Genomic DNA, 15214 nt, shown 5'->3' on the forward strand with positions numbered 1-15214 from the left:
ATCTTCAAATTTTATTTGTTTCAGTCCACAATCTCCGCATACATGCATGCTGCAGTTCCCACACCGCACGGGGTCGCTAGTGACTGCCAAGTGGTGCAGTCATGCAATTGGTTACATATGTCCGATAGCAACTTTTTAAGTCTTTTTCATTTTGGACGCACATAGGAAGCGGTTTTGACACTAACGCTAAAAGGACAATCACGCACCTCGAAAGTAAAACTGAATTTTTCCGTGTAAAACAAATAAAAAATAAAAATAAAGGCTTAACGAAACGACTGTTTTCTGCTACGACTAGTCCAAATAGTTAAGATAACAGTTCTCTTTCTTATTTGTGGGATCTGATATCCCCGAAGTGGAAGACGCCTCCCATGGAGCGCCGCTGGCAGATGTTGTCACCACTTCCTTCCCCTCTGCGCTTCTCTCTGCGCGCATTGGACGAGGCTGGCAGCGCGTAAGCTCCCGACTCTGCAGACCGGACTCTATCTGTCCACATAAACACAGAAAGATGAAGCCTTGGAGTCGGACTTTGGCGAAATCCAGGAACGACCCCGGAGCCAGAGACTAATTAGGAGTGACAGAGGAAAACACTGGCTCCGGTGCGCGCGGCCGCTGTTGCTGCTGCAATCTGTTGTTGGAGTTGCGCGCGAGAGACTTTTTAACGAAACGACAGGTTGCGAAGGCGTGGATGTATGCTGATCTCGAACTTTTTTTTTTCCTTTTAATTAACACGTGCACGTTTCGGGATGCCCGGTGCCTCAGTTTGGACTTTACGCACTTCGCCGCAAACAAGTTAAGGATGGCGCGTAACACTGAAACAAACTGAACATCCGAAAAGGAGGGAATTGAACATAATTTTTCTTTTTAGTTTTTTTTTCCCGGGATTCATCAGATAATGTGACAGACTAATTGTGAACATGCATCCGAGCAGGATTTCCTTCATTGTTTTCGACGTCTCCAAGAGTCATGCGGAGGCTTACGCTCCAGACATGCTGAAAAGGTCGACGCAAAGCAGCAAGTTTCCGTTCATGTGATTCATGAATTATCATTATTGTTATTATTTTAAGATAAAATTAAGCCTCATTCAATTTCGCTCAGCCCAGCTTCCGCGTGTGTGCACAAACACCCTGGACGAGGCATGGCACTTATCCCAGGAAATACCCATTTGAATTTTTTACGGATGTCGGATGGCTTTATGTGTTTAAACTGAGACATTTGGACATGCAGCCACATTTGGAGAGGAATTCCTGCCTTTCCGCAATCCAGAGAAACATGTTGCACATCCTGCTGCTGCAGTCGGTGTTACTTTGGGGTGGTAAGCATCATTTCACTTTATCTGCCTTTTCTCTTGTGGTTCAGTGTTCCAATTGTGGATCCCACTAAGGACACACAAAATGCTGTCAAAAAAAAAAAAAGTTGATAGTACTGTTCCCCACTTATGTGTGAAGTGAGATTCTGTTCTGGAGGGTCAATATCTTACCAGAGACACATGGGTTGCAATGCACTATGTCTAAATATTTTCTCTATATGAATCTGTGCTGCATGAATGCACACCCTGTCAATGGAGTTCACATCTTCTCAGTCAGATCTTATGAAGTTGGTTTCATGTGCACCTGTTTAACTCACCCACAGCTGCTCTGACCTTAAATAACATTTTTCTCATGAATAATTCACCATGACAGAGATTATCTGGTGCCACAGAGTCACTCAGGCTTTATTAACTCCTGGCTTCTCAGATAATTTCATAAAAAAAAAAAAAGAAAAATCATCTCAGATCCGAAATGTTGTATAAGGAAACTTCCAGCTCAGACAGACCTCAAAGCGGAGGCAGCAGCTGTAGGCAACGATCTGCTTTTAGGAGTTCTTGCCAACGTGAATGATTAGGCTTAGGCTAGATTTTGTTTGTTTCAAAGCAAGTGACATTGCACCAGTCAATTAGTGCTAGAAGCATGAGAACAACAGCATCTGTTTTGGCTGCTTAGCTGGCTGCATGCACAGCAGAGATCTGAGGGCAGCTGGTGGTCTGGCTAATGAATCTGTGCTTTCCTGTGGGAGAAGGCTTTGACTTAAAAAGGCTGTTTGGGAATATGATCCTCTCAATTAATGTGATTATATTTCCTCCTGATAATACCTGACTTCAGCAGCTTTCTTTGTTATCAGGATTCAAACATATTGATGTTGACATTTACAAACAACAACAACAACAAAAAAAAGGTTGCTGTTTTGCACTGAGACCTCAAGTACTTCTTTAATTGCTCGAATGCTTGCAGCTCTTCCTGCCTCTGCCACTGTTGACTAAAATGGACAATCTGCTCATATAGATTCCTTGCTAGGATTAAATGATGGGTTTTTTAAAAAAAAAAAAAAAAAAAAGCATTCTCCAGCTAAACATTTTTAAACTCCATTCACACCTCCAAGTTTAAGTTTAATTGACAGGACCTCTGTTGTGAAAGGCACGTGATTCATTGCTTTGCCTTGAAAAGTGTGGCAATGATGGCTGCCTTATGCCAAGGCCCTCTCTCGGTGATCCTAATTGAGCTTTGTGTGTCACAAACCCCCAGAGCCCCACTTCTCACAGTAAAAAGTGATGAAAATTGATAACAGGAAACGGCAGGTTTGCTCGAATAATATTGATGCAGCATAATGAGGCCGTAACTAGGTGGAGGAATCTGGCAAAAAAACAAAAAAACAAAAAAAAAAAAAAACCCTCTTTGTTATAAGAAGCAGAAATGTTCCCAGGGTTGGTGAGGTAGCATTTTCTTTAATTGGGTAAAATTTTCTGGAGTAAGATTATTAATGTCATTCCAATTACCTGAATTACAAATATACCTATTGTGTCCCCCTTAAAGGTACATATACATTTTGCTCTGGTATGAATAAATAAATACCTAGGTGTATTTTGTTGCTGTTTAATGGGATATATTAAGAGAGAGTGGTGCACATTAGTTTTATAGAAGAGAAATGATGTATAGATTTCTGTTTTTTTTTTCTTTTTCTTTTACAAATGCAAATATGGAAAGTATAGCATGCATTCATAACAGATCAATTTACTGTAATACCCCTAAATAAAACCCATCGCAGACATTGCAGATTCACCTACTGCAGTCAACTTGTGTTGATATTTAATATCAACGTAAACACAATTGTCCTGGCCTTTTGGTGATGGTAGTTATGGGAATGCACAACCCGCTGAGAGACTTGAAAACATAGAAAAAGTTTTAAGATGGAACGTAACATGAAATGGAATCAGTGAAAAAAAGCTGAAAAAAATATCTGAAGCAAGATTTTTGAAACAACTGTTCAGACTGTCTCCATTCGTTCTGATTGATATTAAGCTAATTTGCAAAGCAGAGTTGGGGGGGGGGAATCAGTCTCCAAAAGTGCAAAGCTGGTAGAGACATATCTGAGATGACTTGCAGGGAAAGCTGGTTCCACAAAGTATTAACTCAAGTGGGAGTGAATACGAATGCATACTTTTCAGAGTTTTTTTAAAAAAAAAAAAAAAAAATAGAACATCATGGTTCCTTTTACCTCTGATCTACGTTATGTTAGTCTACAACATAAAATGCCAATACAAACCCTATATGTCTGGCAGTGAGACATCTCAGCCTTGTTTTCAGGAGGAAACTCCGCTATCTTCTCCCTTTGCCTAACCCTTGAACCCGAAAAGGAACAAAAGTGGAGTGAAACCAGTCGGCGTTGTTGCGTCACACCCACGCAGCCCATGTGCTTGTCTGCAAGACGCAATATGTCTTCTTGTGTTTTCGTTTTTTTTTTTTTTCTTCATCATTAAGGATGTAGAAAGCTAGGACTGATTCTTGACGTGTTGGTGAAATTCGTGCACTTTACCTTGAACTTTGTAGAAAAATTATCTTAAAATTAGCTGGAGTTTTGCTATTTCTTTATGAGTAGGGTTTTAAAGAAAACTTTAGAATTTACCTATTTTAGTTCTTAAATTGACCTAATATTTAATCAAAAATACAAAAAAAAAATATGAATGAACAAAAACTAAAAATAAAAACAACTTTATGATGCATATTTGAGCTAAGGATTTTAAAATTGAATTCAATTCAATTAAAAATACCTTATTAATACCAGACGGAGATGAAGTGTTGTTGCAACTCATATTAACTTTCTTCAAATTGTTATTGTAGAGTCTGACGGCTGTGGGCAGAAATAATCTCCTGTTGCAGACAGTAACACAGTGAATCTGATTAGAGCTCTGACTGAAGATACTCTCTTGTTGTATAACAGACTTATAAAGAGGATGCTTTGGGTTGTCTGTTATTTTATTGCTTTTATGAAGAATCCTACTTTCCACCTTCATCTCCAGTGGTTCCACGGTGGCCTCCAGAACAGAACCAACCTTCTTTATCGGATTGGTGGGTCTTTCTAAGTTCCTGCTTCCCCAGTGGACGATGGCAGAAAAACTTACGCTCTGGACTAATCTTCCTCAGTCTGCTCTGTCCCTTCTTGCAGACAGCTTTATAGTTTCACCTCCAGTCCAGACTGTTGTCCAGATGAACACTGAGCCATTTATACTCAATCATCTCCACTTCTTTTCCTGTGACGGGAACAGGGGCATAACCTCGTTTCTCTTGAAATCTACAATCAGCTCCTTTGTTTGGTTTGTTTTCAAGATAACATGATTGTTTTCACACCGCGCCACAAACCAGTTCTCTGTACTCGTCTTCTTGAGCGTCTCTGACGCACACCAACGCCTGCAGAGTCGGGTGTAGAGCTGCAGTATGTCTGCAGATTAAAGGAGTCTGTTTTGTTCTCTTAAGTTTAGCGGTTTACAGAGCGAAAAGGAATGGTGGGAGTACAGTCCCCTGTGGTGATTCTGTGCTGCTGACCACCCGGTTAGATACATGACCTTTCTGTCTCGCAAAATTAAGTCTGTTTGTCGAATAGTCATTAATCCAGAAGATTGCCGAGGCCTCCACCTCTATCTGCTGGAGTTTCTGAGAAAGCAATTCAGGCTGAGTTGTGTTAAATGCACTGGAGAAATCAAAGAACATGATCCTCACAGTGCTGCCTGCTTTGTCCAGGTGATAGTGGGTTTGTTGAAGCAGGTTTATGTTTCAACTCCCACTCCGTAGTGATAAGCTAACTGGAGGAATCCTGATATGTCCTTGTTTGCTCACTCAGGTGGGCCAAAAGGATCCTCTCCAGGACCTTCACCATGACAATAGGCTGGGCATTGTCAACGCAGTCAGCAAGGCAACACCGATTAGGTACACATGAAAACAATGCAATTTAAACACTTCAAGGCCTACAATAATATTGGTGAACAACAAAATATACTGGTTGGACTCAAGTATGTTTCATAATCTGGAGGGTTTGATGTAATTTGATGTGCTAAAGATATCACCTCTCATCCCACGTTCTTGTCCTTGGTTTTCGAACGTTTCTTGGTGATCTAGAAAAAAGTGAATATTCGCAATCAGATGGATTTGAACTCTGCTGTAGTTTAGCATTGATATCTTGATATTTGTTGCACAGAAGATAGAGTGAACAAGCATCCTCTTTTGTCCAGACACATTCTTGTCAGGAGCTTCCGGGGGTGATGTTCACAATAAAAATGTTCGATTCTCACGTTTCTCACGGGACAAATTGGCATGTACTGGTGCAATTCGTGGAAAACAACAGTCATTCTTTCAAGTGACATCATCCCTGAGCAACTCGCATCTGGATGGTTCTTCTCACAGACTGAACCGACAGCGGAGCTGCTCTGTCAGCGCTGCTGCTGCTGCTGCTGCTCATAAGATGTGGGAGGGGAAGTGTATCTTTACAGGCAAACTGCAAAATAAGTTTTTTCTCGTACCGTTCCATTTGGGTGGCAGAGTGCACGGCGTTGTTTCGGTGTCTGAATTTGTGAATCACCAGTAGAGTTAAGCGACAAGCAGCAGAGGGGCGGTGCTGCTTTACTGCAAAGACTCCAGTCACCTCAACACTTTAATGACTTTAAACTGTAGTAACATTATAACAGCTCCATCATTGTCCGTTAAAGCGTCCGTTATTATGGTTCATCACCTGTAATATTAACTCAATTCATGATGGCTCGCATTAAACTTGGCAGTTCAGGATTGTGGTTTCAGAATCCTGACCTGTGATTAAAAGATTTTATTTAGAAGTTAATAAACAAGTTGATGAAACACCTACTTGAGATGAACTATGAGCTGGAACGTTTGGATGATGAGCAGAAACTCTGATCCAGCTGATATTTGCATTTCAACTTGACTGCGTCCCGCCGGATGTGTTTAACCCAAGTCCAGGAGGCGTCACATGAAACCACCACTCCTAAAGTCTGCCTTGCACCTTTGTCAGCTCATCAATTATGCTTGCATCAAGAGCAAAGGCTTTTATGAAAGTTCTTGGCTGGTGCTGGATGGACAAATGTAAAAGCTGGGCTTCGCTTGGTTATTTACAGAACAGAAAACATGAAGAGAAGAGCAGAAACCCCCCAGCTAGGTGGTATTTTTTTTTATCAAGGCTATCTCACAGCTTCACTTTGAGCTCACTTTAGTGCACTTCTGAGATTTGCCACCGAGGACACTGATGAAAAGAGGCTTATTTTCTCCATCTCTCCAGCCTAATTTGGCGCAGCTCGGGTGGTTGTGGAATTTTCTGCGTGGTGAGGCCAGGAGAGAAAGACGCGCGCCCCACACTCTCCGCATGCGATGTAATTTCAGCTTCATTTCCGCCCTCCACAAATGTTAACTTGCTTTGCGTTAGTGTGCGAGACTGTGCATTTTAGTTTGCTTAATGAGCATTTTTATGAGACGCACTGAGTAGGTGGACATATCTAAACAGCTCGTAGACTCACTGTAACTCTGCTTAAACTTAAAGTATGTGTGGGAGGCATGCATTAGAGCTTCCTAATAAGAGAGTCAAAAGAGGCTTTTTGCCCCCTGCAAATTCAAATATCATTAGCGTAATGTCCTGTAATATTTCCACAAAGCTTATCTCCCCCCACTGGTAATTGGCTCCCTGTGACTGCTATGATCTCACATTCAATTTAATGGAATTTCACAATTAAGGGAGTTGAATGGGGGGAAATTGGAAGCTTTAAATGATGCTGTGTGTGTCTGCATTGCTGTGCTCAGGCAATATTTGCAAACATGCTGATTCAGTGCTCGTGTGTCCTCTCATCAGCTGTGTCTGGATAAAGGGCTTCAGCTTTATAAATCTGGTGCGGAGGAGTCGGAGGTGGGGGATGTGCTGGGTTGCTGGTGGGGTCTGTCTTACGGCCAAACTGTCTCCTCGGGTTCTGTGCGTGGCGAAAACACCGGAGACCAGAAACGGCTTGTGCCAGACTGCAGACTTGCTGCGCTGTCATTTAAAAAAATAAATAAATAAATAAAAATACACACGCAATAAATCATTGTTAATCATGAGCTCGGCCCGCAATGACAATTTCAATTTGGACCGAGAGCTTGTTAAGCTTGCGTGGTAGCGGGCTAAACGCCGAAGTGATTGCTAACACGCGAACAATGCTCGCATGCTGATGTTAAAGCAAACAGGAGTTACAGAGTTCAGCCGGAGACGGTCTGTGCAGCCGAGGTGACGTGCTGCGAGCTGCTTTAATTGTATACGACACTAAGGCTTCAGTCACTACGTGGGAGCGACTGAAGTGTTGTGAAAGTTTGTGTGAATAAATGATATCGTAATAACAGATGGGCTGTCGAGGTTCACTAAGTTTGCCTCAGTAATTGTTGAAATGTTCACGTATCTAGCTTATACTTAGAGCACCTAGCCACAGGTCAGAAAGAAAAAAAGAAAAAAAAAAAGCCAAACAGATTTTTTTAAATATAAACTGGTCCTGGGAAATATATATAAAAAAATAATCATTGAAATCATTGAAATAATTAGAGGGTTTGTGAACTGCTGCAAAGGCCTATTTTAATCGCTTGATATGTATTTTTCTCTTCCATCTTTCTATCTTCTTGAGGACTTTGCATTGACTCCCATTAATGTTTCATCCATTTCTAAAGCCCAATTTTGACACGTACCATAAACCTAACAGTACATGCCTAACCATAAACCTTTCCTGAACTCAATTCACACCTTAGTCCTAATCCTAACAACTAACCCAAACACAGCAATTCTTCTTACGTGTATGATTCTGACTTTGGGCCCAAAATGGAGCAGTGGTCTTCACAAAGTAATATTTGTTGGAAAACTGGCCTTTCAACGTGTTAAATGCTAAAACACACACTCACACCTATGTGCACATTTGTGCTTGCACATGCGCATGCAGGAAAGACAAAGAAAACTTTGAAACATACTTTCATCATTTCATAATTTTTTTTACTGATAACATAACCATAGTATACATTAATTTGATGTATTTTACGTTGGATGTTAAGAAGCTCTATAATGCAAGTAAAGACTGTCATTAAGTTCCTCTGGTTTATCTCCGTTGTATTCTACAATTTCAGTATGTGAAAAAAGAAATATCTTGACAGTTTCTTTGGCGTTTAAAGTCAAGAAGCTGTCCAAACCTGTTCCCTTTAACTTATAGGTTTGGAATCATTGATCTAACCAACAAGTTGGTTGTTGTGAGCGCAGCGCTCGTAGACTTACGTTCTGTGCTGTCACTCTGCTAAAAGTATAATACCGGTAGAGGAAAAGTTTACGAGCAGCACGCTCTGCACACGCAAAATCATAAGTTCAAATGTGGCCAGCATGAAATCCCCATCCAATTCTCAGGATCAGATTTAAATTAAAGTGCTAATCAGACTCACCATTAAATATGTAGACGCATACAGAGTTCATTCTGCATTTGACTCTAGAAGTTTGCTGATGGCCAGTAAAACGGAGAAGCGTGGGGCAGCGTAGCAATCAGACAAATCAACACAGAAAAAGCGGACGATGGGAACATCGCCACGTCCTTTGAGTAAATAACATAAATACATTAAAATCCATTAAGAGCACAAGGACAGAAACGTCTAACAATGATGGGATTGGGCGGACGTACTTACCTGGGTAAATGGAGCATAAATGGCCTTTTATATCAAAAAGCATGAGGGACCGTTGAGAAACACTCCTTCTTCCATAACAGCCGGCAGATAAATACACCAAACAAGCAGTAATAAAGAATCTACTATTTGAGTTTTAAGCAATGTTGGGTAATCTGATGATCATATGCACAATTTTCACCTCTTTGATATGAACTTTGATGTTCCTACCAGTTCTTTTGCTCAGTGGGCTTCACCATAAAGGCAACATGGTGTATTTAAAATATGAGAAGGCTTCAAAATCCCCTCAGAAAATCTGTCACGTTCCCCGCTTCCTTAAGATAACGTAGCTTCTTTTTTTTTTTTTCCCCCTTCATGTAAATGCTTTATCTCTTTTACAAGACTTGAACATTTTCATTGTGTGTGAAAGGGAAGGGAGATAAAAACAGAGGTTTCACAGAATTTATTGTAATGCGCGAGCTACTGAATTGTAGGATATGCACGAATACCAGAACAAAAAGCGGATTATGGTTTTCTTCAATAATGCATTAATAAAATGCCATTAGGCTCCGAGCTTTCTCTGGGAAACAAGAAGTGCAAAGGCAGCACTGCACAATGTTAGATATTTATGTAATATATCCTGCATTAGGGCTTAAGCCATGCAAATTCACTCCAGAACTTAATTTCCTTGCAGGAACACATTTGGACATTTGTGCAAACATGGAAAAATGTTACAACCTCAATGACGATAAAAATCATTTGTATATATACAAAGCCATTCTTCACAGGGAAATCTACATTAATCTATTGGTTAATGTAAAAAAAAATAAACGGCCATGACTGCATCAAACAGGATGCAACGTTTGAGCTGGCGGTACATTTCAGAGGCGTCGGCCTTATAGTGCATTAAGAGGCCGAGATCTGACAGGTACACACTGTCATGGCCCATTGACTTCTATGTGGTGTGGCTGATTGATTGTTGAGATTATGTTCAAATGGGAGCCGTGCATCTCTTTAGGATTCAGAGCGGCGTGCCCATGCAGGGGAAGGATGATGAGCACCTTTAAAACTACCCATAAATTTTGACTTTACAAAAAAAAAAGTGTTGGTTTTGTGTTTTGAGCTGCTTTATTTTATTTTTTTTTTTTGAGAACCATTCGTATAGTTTGTTTTAACCTCCCATCTGTATCAGAAACCGGAGCTGCATAGTGGAAAAACGTTTGGCAGGTAGAGAAGTGCTTTTACTGCAGAATGTCTCATATACTGTAGCTCCAAGCAAAGTATTTGTTCCAAGCAAAGCTGATCTGGGCTTTCTCTTTAATGTTGCAGTACAGAGTTGCTCCGAACTGGACCAGCTGGGGTGGTGTACGGTTAAGATCCTCCATTATCCCCCCTCACCGCCCCAGCAGCTTGCCACTGTGAGAGAACAGATGTAGTGGGGAGCGCTTTAGGGGCTCCTCTGGACTTGATAAAAACGCCACACAAGTGCTGTCCATTTACCGTTTACCAAAGCAGGTCGGTGCTCGTTATCCAGCGAGAAGTCCTTTGCTGCTTTGATTTTTAAAGACAACACTCAACAGAAATAGCTCATCAGAATAATCATGTTTTCAGCCACAAGCGCGTTGAATTCTAAGTGACCTGAAGCGTAGTTTGACCATTGGCGAGATGGCACTAGATGTAATTGGTACGCCAGCTTATGTGTGTTTGTCTCCAATCAGCCTTAACACAATCACTGGTTCCTAATCAGCGGGAAAGTAATGGCCACCACTGAGTAGCTTTAATCAGCACACAAGTTAGTCCGGCAGGAGTGGCTGAGTGTTAATGAAGTCCCTTGTGTTGGTTTACGGAGTCCGGATGGCTGTATTTGCAGACAAAGACCACAGAGTTTCTTGCCTAGTATTTGTCTCGATCTTGGAAAAAAAAAAAAAAAAAAAAAGAACAGATTTCTTTTACTGCTGTCACTTCGCCCCCGTCGAGCAGAAACATTTGCTTTTGGGTGTTTTGGCAGCCAGACTGTTTATTCAGCATTGTTTTGTTTGCCCTGACAGAGGACAGCGAGCTTATGGTTGAGGATTAAAGATGTCCAGCTTGAACCAAAGCGATGCAACAGCCATGAGTCATTGGTCCTGTGGTGATCGGCGGTGCTGCTGCAGCCAGGAGGGGCGGTGCGCTCTGTTTCAGCGTCCTGCAACAGTCACTATCTGTGCCTGCAGATTGTGTTGTCGACCCGGAGGCCCTTCATTTTCACACTAATTGGAAAAAGCAACCTCAGGCAGAGACAGAATGACCCCCATGATAGTGAAGGATTAGCCTAAAAAAAAAAAAGTTTAATTTAAATTAAATTTATTTGGGTTATATTTATATTACTTGTTATGGCTTAATAGTGAGCGTGCCGTGGACTGAAATATGTCGTCAAACTCGTACAGACGTTCGTCCAGGATGGGACATGATGACATCGGCAGGTCTAAATATTTGGGTTTAGTGATACGATGACAAAGATTTCTGGTGACACATGTCGGGTAAATAAGTAGATAAAGAGGAAAAGAGGTGATTTTTTTCCATTTTGATGAAAAACCTGACAGTTCAATTTGAATGCTATTCAGTTTCTGCTTCCTACTGACAAATGAAACTGCAGAAATTAGGAAGGACACGAATTCCTATACAAAGCAGCTATTTATACTCTGAAGTTACACATTTTATTGCCAGATTGGAACTGCAGCTCTTTTCTGTGAGAATTAGGCCGATTAAACATCTTAAACGTTTCCAGCTGTCTGGAAGAAGTCAAGTTTGAAGTCTCATGACCTAGCGGTGGTCTTGATAGAACATTTGGACAACGAGGGACTTGGTGTTACAATTTCTGAAGTTTATCCGACAATCTGCGCCCAAAACTTTTGGGATAGAACAACGAAGGCTGCTTGAATCAGACGAGGCCGTTTACTTCCTGGGAACCGAGAGCATTTCGTCCTCAGTGGTTCGGCCTCCTCTGCTCCTCTTGGGCTGAGCAGACAGTGATAGTTGTCCTTTTTAGCTAAAACACTTTTTGAACAGAGCTGTTTTGCACATTAAAAATGTTTTTAACACAGGCCAGAATTATGACTTAATGAATATGAGTATTTAACCCCACGATGGTTAATCATGGATTGTTGTAATTACAAGGGAATAAAGCGATTAACCTTCGTTGATCTCATATTTTGTCTCTTGTAAGTGATTCCAGTGAAGCTGGAGGTAGTTTCGTATTTCCTGAACGGCAGCATGGAATATCAAGGAAAACACAATTATTATAAGGCTAATGCTCATTTTGCCTACGTAATCGAATCTAGCAGGGCATGAAAACAGCACTCAAAGCTGAAAGGTACACAAAAAGTGAAAGAGTTGCAAAACCATGTCTTTTGCTAATTGTGTTAAGTAATCTCAGCAACACAAACAAATTATAAGGCTTTTCCTTCCATTTTATGCCTCCAACCTCTAAAGCAACCTTTCTTTTTTTTTACAGTACCTTTTGTTGCATTACTGCACATGCCTCTGTTTCGATTAGATACAGTCAGGCATACTAATAAACAGTTACAGTGTCTCAATGTTTTATATGTGTGGCAGCCATATTGAATATTGACCTCACTGCTGCTGTGAGACATCATACTTTCCCCCTCTTGGAAAATCCAATTTCCAAGTAAAATTGGGTGCATCAGATGTGACATGAGCTCAGACCTGATCCAGTCTATATTTCGCAGCCTCCTTCCGTGGCTTCACTATGATTTGTTTTGTCAGGTCTTTTTTCACTAAATCCTTCTCAACGTCGTAAAGCGATTGTGTTCGGGAGAAAAAAAAAGTGAGTCTGAAAGTTCAGAAATGTAAGCTGGAGGTGGGCTGCTGACTGTGTCAAAAGGTGATAAAAACTTTGACCTTAAACGTTACGGGCTGCCGGTGAAAGGAGACCTGCTGTCTGTGTGTCCTGAAAGCACGCGTTCTGTTAGCACAGCAAAACTAAGCAGAATAAATGTATAGAAAAATGGAAAACGGCCAACCTATCATTTCATATAAGGTCCATGTGATTGGCTCTGATAACTGCAGCATTTTCATCTTTGATGCTCTGGATAAGTGTGAGCAGGCAGCTTGCTGGACCTTTTCAGCCCCGTTCGACTGTATTTGATTACCATTTGCTGCCTAGTTACGGCTTTTTTGGTACGGTCCCTCTGAACCTTAAAGATTGTTGTGTCAAAGTTCTGTAATTAGATGTTCTGGGAGTATGGCGACTACTGGATCTCGAAGTGATGTAATCCGTGCTGCATCCTTAATTGTACATCCCATGAGTACGATGGCTAATTTAACCAGTGAAAAAAAAAAAAAAAAACACCTTCATTTTTTATTTATTTTTTGTCGTTGTTGTTTTATCATTCTAAATATGGAATATCTCTGTTGGGTTAAATTTCTATTCCGCAGAGTGTTTGTACATATAAAGCAGTAAAAATATATTCTTTATCACATGTATACTGATAACCAGCTTTGTTGCATCAAGCATTGTTTAGCCAGAAACAGCCCAAGAAATATGGCATCATTTTATCTCTGTATGTTAAAAAGTATATGCAGTGGGTAAAAAAAAACAACAAAAAAAACTTAAATGTTGCATTACAGTAAACTCACACTAAAAACTGTAAAAACACAAACAAAAAAAAACTAATTTTCAATATTAGTACTTTTTCTCAGTGGGGGAAATAATTCTAGAATTTTTTTGCATGTTTATGATGTTGAAATAGCTTTTTTTCTGCTGCTTAGCATATCTGTTTCATCAAACCTAGCTTGAAGCTTCAAACGTTGAGATCTTTAAATATTTGGAGGTGCAGCACAAATGGATCACGGTTGACTGAGACCATTTTCCATTTAGAGAATGTGTGTGTTTTAGTAACCTAATTGCTGCTTGTGCCACTCTTGGCGGCAACAACTGTCATTAACCATTTGTGATAATTGGCAATGAGATCTTTTACCCCAACTGTGGAGGAATTTTTTTTTCAAATTCATCTTTGCAGATGCCATGCTTTAATTTGACCAGATTAAAAGGTTTTTCAGGCATGATCGACCTGCTTCGCAGCATTTCAGTAGGTTTTACATGCAACTGCAAAAAAATGTATGTTTGATTATTTTCAGTCATTCAAAAGTAGGCTTGCTGGTGTGCTTTTAATAACTGTCCATAACATAGGAATGTTTTTGCTTAATGTAAAAAAATAAACAACAAAACATTCTTATGAAATACACTTTATGGTGGCATCCAGTCCTGATGAGTAGACTGTTAGGATCTCCACACCAGTTCGCTGCTGCCACACCAGACAGTCGGTGTGGAAATGAAAGAAATGAAATGCTGGGTTAGTTTTACACCAGACGATACAACAAGATGCTCACATTTCAAAAGGTTTAAATCTCGTCAGTCCAGGATTTATCAAGAGTTTTTTGTTCGACAAATGTCAGATGGGCCTTTGGTTCTTTTGGGCCAGCAGTTGTTTTCACCTTGTAACCCTCTCAGGATGCCATTTGTGCCCAGCTTTTTATTTTTATTTTTATTGTTACTCGATGAACACTGACCTTAACTGAGACAAGTGAGGCCTGCAGAGATTTAGATGTTCTGTTTTTTTCCTCTTTTTCGTTTGACTTCCTGGATGAGTCCTCGATGTGCTAACTGTGAATCACTTCAGTCCCAGCGCCCCTACAGCCAGATCCACTTAGGAATTGGATTTGTAAGCATTTTACGACTGGCAGATGTCGATGACTTTGCTTTGCAGCTTTTGTGTAAATTCTTTAGACCAGGGTACGAAAGTGTTGCTTTTTAAGACATTTGTTTTTGCTCTCCTCCCTTATGGTGTTAGACAGGTTCTGTTGAAATGATTTATTCATTTTAGAGACAGGAAATGAGGGTTGAGTGTGAGGGTAATCACTATTCATTTATGATTTATTAACAGGAGTTACATTTTCACACAAGGACCAGTTTTAACTTAGGTAATCTATGATGGAAAAAAAGCGCTAAGTGTGACAGGAAGCTAAAAAAACACAATCGGTATGGAAAAACATGCTTTTTCACTGTACTGTAAGTCAGGAACTGGATACATGTAAATTGTTACTTGCCTCAACTTGCTGATATCTAGAGGCAGAGCAATGATTAAGAGATTTATACCAGCTAAAACTGTGACAAACAGGGCTGGACAGGGATCATAAGTTTATCTTTCCACCACACGCAGCGAGCAGGATGGCTACGGGGGACAATAAAATCT

At 40.5% G+C, this 15214-nt stretch overlaps 1 pseudogene; it reads left to right on the top strand.

Annotated features, from left to right (window-relative positions):
- Window positions 1-265: 265 nt before the first annotated feature.
- LOC106937690 (transmembrane protein 132C pseudogene) overlaps window positions 266-15214 on the top strand; it is a 49035-nt pseudogene continuing 34086 nt past the window's right edge.

The sequence above is a fragment of the Poecilia latipinna genome, unplaced genomic scaffold, assembly GCF_001443285.1.
Source record: "Poecilia latipinna isolate Pla-1442-1.1 unplaced genomic scaffold, P_latipinna-1.0 Scaffold2413, whole genome shotgun sequence".
NCBI classification, from domain to species: domain Eukaryota; kingdom Metazoa; phylum Chordata; class Actinopteri; order Cyprinodontiformes; family Poeciliidae; genus Poecilia; species Poecilia latipinna.